Genomic DNA, 4,778 nt, shown 5'->3' on the forward strand with positions numbered 1-4,778 from the left:
TAGCTAATTCACCAAAAAATCCTTTCTTCTTCTCATTTTTCTATCTTCCCATTCATTTCCAGTTCCAGTCACCTCCTCGTCTCCTAATTCCTTCCATTCTACCAATGAATTATTTTAGAATAATTAAGAAATCCGAATCGGCTAATTGTTCTCTGATAGCACCTGCTCCCGTCGAGATTTCTCGATTTCGAAAATGTCCTCGATTGGGCCTTGGTCGATTAGCCTCGAGGTCTCACTCGAGGAAAGAGCTCTGTTATGCCGAACCGGGGATGGTTCATGAACCATCAGTCCAGTCAGGAGAGACACAGTGAGTGAGGTCAACCTCTTTTGAGACGAGAGATGTTCCCGCTTCCCAGTAACCAAGGGGTAGAGTCTCGAACAGAAGTAGTCGCAGTTAGATCGGTCAGTGATCCAATGCTTCAATTCCAATCCCTTTATCCTACACACGATAAGGAAAAAGCGCTGTCAAGTGTTGAAATTGTAAAAATTTTCCTAGAAGCAGAAGACGACTCGGCTTTCCTAGACTAGTAAAGTAAGCCCAATAGTGATAGTTGGACAGCCCTCAATCGGTCAAGTAATGTAATGTCCAAGGGAAAAATGAAGAAATTCTGTTCAAGCCTCCCCAAAACAAAAAGGTTCTGAGATGAGACTGAGTCATCAAACCCCTAAGCGAACAGCCCCATCTCGAGTTCGCAGTTTTATGCCAGCCCGGTTTTTGGTTTCATCCATGAGCAAGTCTTGGCCACCGACTCATGCAAGAGAATGAGCAGTCCCCCATTCTCTGCAATAGAGTTCATGGGGACATCATTAGCATCCTTGAGCCTCAGAGAGGAAAGTCTGATCTAACTGTGTTGGCGATCGCTTTTACCCTGCCTCTGTATTCTTAGTTTATTTTTTGTCGAAGATGCGACAATTGCGCTCCCTCGCCATAGATACCAAACTGCACAGGTAGAAACCTTCCTTAACAGGAAGACGCATAAGTTCTTACCAGCCCTCAAGCGGAAGGAGGAGAGTTCTTTCTGCTAAAATATTGGGTTTCGACCTTCGTCGGATGACCACATTTCAGAAGCAAAACATATCCACACATATGTCTGATATGGGCATTTAAAGAACAAGTGTTCGGAATTCTCGCTAGCGGACTAGCAGAGGACGCATCTTGAGAATAATAGAATCCCTCTCTTGAGTTGCTGATCTCGAGTCAGTAACGTGTCCATGCAAGCCATCCATGTACAATAGGCAAATTTGGGCAGTGCCAAACAAACGTCGGACCAAGGAACCAAAGGTCTTTTCGTTCGAATTCAAAGCGGAGGCATTGCGGAACTCCCCCGTTTGGTGTCAGCATCCAAATGATCCGGTCAGGCATTGGAGTAGGTGGCAATGAAATGAATGAAAGAACGCTTGGTAGGGGGAGCGCTTGTCCTGCATCGAAGTCTCGCTGTGGAGAGTGAGCGGAGTGTAGCTACCGAGGCTCCGGTGGCCTTGCTTCCTCCTTCTGATCTGATCTCGCTCTGTGGCGAAGAAGCTGCTCTGCTTTGTCTTGGCTTGCGAACCATCTATGACTATATATACATAAGAAAAATAAATTTATATATATATATTCTTTTTCTTTTACCGCTTCGGGAAAGTGTATAACCTGCCCGTGCTCATCCGCATTTCAAAAGCAATTGATGAGTGGGCTCTTTGGCCTTCTGTTTATTGATCTTTTTCTGCCTGTGAATCCTCTTCTTCCTTTAATGAAATAGATCTGTCTTCCGTACAAGATTCCAGTCCTCGCTTCTTCCGTGGGTCGGTATAGCGCTTTCTGTCCTCTAGTTCGAGAGTTGCAGAGCAAGAAAGGGGCTTCCATTAGCATTAGTAGTTGTAGTTGGCACTCATCCCGCTCTTGCTTCCTCGAGCACTCGATGCAGTAAGGAGTTCTTCAATTAAAGTATTTAAGTATGAGTGAAGTTCATGTTCTCTTTTGTATCAAGTAGGAATCCTCTGTTTAGTTCATCGATCACTTTCCAAATTAAGGTGTCTTAAGCTTCTATAAGAAAGAGAAGGTGCCAAGCTTCATATATGAAGAAGAATGATCTGCCCTCCCTAACAGACTTTCAGTGTCTTTTTCTAAAGATTCATGACTTTCAGACTTCGGGTGATTGAGTGATTTCCCGACCGAGATTGAGCCAGCTTTCCATTAGTACATATCTTCCTTGAATGATTTTTGCAAGAGCTATGCCTTTTTAGAAAAGGTTTGATCTCGCCTCGCTGGAATTGTTGAAAAACCTCACTCAGCATTTCGGCTCTCTTCTTTCGATGATTGTCGGGGATCTTGTCCCAGTAGCCGCGCCTCAGGAGGTTTTTTCGAGCACTAGCATGGGATCTGGGCTCTTGAGCCTCCTCTTCCTCTATGAGAAGTTAGAAGAGCATATCCCTGCCTTCGTTCCCAAAACCCGAGAGTCAGCCCGAGAGCGAGTTGGCTGCTTTACTTCCAAAAAGCGCTCTTCTGGACTTGAAAAGAGAAGCTCACTATATTAGATGGATCGGCCAATGGAGGAAGAAAAAGCTCAACTGGATCAGGGGCACTCTGGTCCGGTCCGGGCAAACGAAGGAGTAGCACGCTATAGGTCCCTGCGAGCCAAGGGTGAGAGAAGGAAAGAAAGTGAACGAAGTAGGGCATAGACAGTTCTTTATCTGAAAAATCAAAAAGATTGACTAAGGCAAGGAAGTAAGCGCTTAGTAGCACGCTTGTTAGCGCCCCTGACTTGGTCTATCTCAAATCTCCCTTTCTGCGGGCCAAGTCAGTCAGCCAGTAGCAGTTCTAGCGGGATCAGTCCATTCATTCCTTTCTTTCCGGTACTACAATTATCTTATCCTCTTTCCTGTCTTTGAGCTTTTTAGTTTGAGGGATGGAATCTCATATTACTACAGCAAGAATCGGATGTGAACGAATGAAAAGTCAAGGCAGCTCAGCTGTAGACCCTATTGGCTAGTTAAGAGATCAGGCTGAGTCTCAATTCCATTCATTCCAGTGAGTGCGAACCAAGCTCTAGTTCAAATCAAATAGTACCGGAAGGAAGTCAGTTCAGTGATCTTCCCCCATTCCTCTGTCAGTTGAGCCACTACATACCTTCCCTTAAGTCAGTCTGCCCAGTCAGTCACTTCTTCTTTCCGCAGTTGCTGCTGGAAGGTTGGTTTGAAGGCAGAATAGAATCCACAGCTATTGAATCAACAGTGGAAGAGAGTAGGGAGTTAGGTTAGGAGGAATTGGACAAAGCAAATCAATGCCTTTATTGATACTAGAATAAAAAGGATCTCGGTGAATACGCCCGGTTGGAATCCCGGTAAGAAATAGGCCTTTGTAGCGAATCTGAATAGGTCATCAGGAAACTCCAGTATCCTGTAAATCCGTCTTATCTCTATCTGTCGGAAAGGGGCCATACAGTACTAGTCCTCTTTGTTGTCTCTCCTGTCGCATCTGTCCAACTGTCCGTTGCTCGCTTCTGGAGTGCAAGAACTGGAACTATTACATCAGTCGGATCTGCATTAAGGTGCTTTCTTGTTTGAAGGAAGGAATGGTAGCATCTGTAAGGTTAAGCAAAAGAAGTAGGCGCAGTAGATCCTTATCCTTCCTTGTTTGTTATGTTAAGCCAACCATTCCTGTATCTCTTTCGTCTCTTTCTGGTGTGCCTAAATTTTGAAAAGTAATTCTTTTCTCTTCCTTCCCTTGCCTTCGCTCAGGTGAAGGTACAGTATAGGCCAGGCAGGGGAGTGTATAATCTGGTGTAGAACGGGGGCCTAAGTTGATGTGCACAAGTGCTTCCTCTGTAGGGAAGTCGATTGCCCACAGAAATTTCTTTGTACATCAACACAAGAAGTGGCGAATTGGGGATGGTACTACCTCAGTTAGACTGTGGGAAGATGGGTAGGTGGGGCCTCTCAACCAAGACATCGCGGTTGGCGAGTGGAGGACTCATCCCCTCGGAGGCAACGGTCAACTCCCCGCTTCAATCGCCCCTGAGGATGACTGGAAGAGACAGTATCTGAGTGACGATCTTGTTTACGAACCACCGATCTCAAGAGCTTTTTACCTTTTGATCCTCCCTGTTTTTGACGCTGTTTTCACTGCTCCTTGAGTTGGCGGTCACTTACGGCATTCATGAAATTGTATCCTATTGACTGTTGGCTGGATTCACTCACCAGCATTCCTAACTTCGAAAGGAGGATGATATGAAGTTTTTCATTTTCCTCAAACGAAGAGGCTCATCAATGAATCCTGTGCCCCCAGTCTTGATGAAAGGGATACGGAGCATTCAACTGACCTGCCACATGAGAGATCTAACCACCCCTAGCGAGAAGGGGGAGAGTACTGATTTCCTGGTGGCAACATGGTTTTGCTTTTTTTGTGGTACTAGCGCGTCTACACCTGGATTTCGCCCTAGATGAATTCCGCTAGCACTTGAGATGCTACGACTACTCAGAGGGATCTCATTTCAGTTCGATGTGAGCTTAACGGTTCCACTAGCCTGTAAGAAATGGACTCAGAGAGGTAGGATCCGACAGTTTCATCCAGATCCTGCTTATTTAGTAAATACTTGATCTTTTTTGCACATAACTTCCTTATAGTCTGTCTGTTCTCTCTTTGGTCTGGGTTAGAAATCTCAGCTACTATTCTCTAAGCCCTTTCTATCCTGGTGAAGTAGACGTGTAAGGCCAGTCTTCTTCGTTCAACTATTCCACCCGCTAAGAAGAATGATAGGCGGGGGTCATGAGGAAGGAGATCTTCATCCCTAGATCCG

This window comes from Dioscorea cayenensis, unplaced genomic scaffold (genome assembly GCF_009730915.1).
Source record: "Dioscorea cayenensis subsp. rotundata cultivar TDr96_F1 unplaced genomic scaffold, TDr96_F1_v2_PseudoChromosome.rev07_lg8_w22 25.fasta BLBR01000589.1, whole genome shotgun sequence".
In the NCBI taxonomy this organism is placed as follows: domain Eukaryota; kingdom Viridiplantae; phylum Streptophyta; class Magnoliopsida; order Dioscoreales; family Dioscoreaceae; genus Dioscorea; species Dioscorea cayenensis.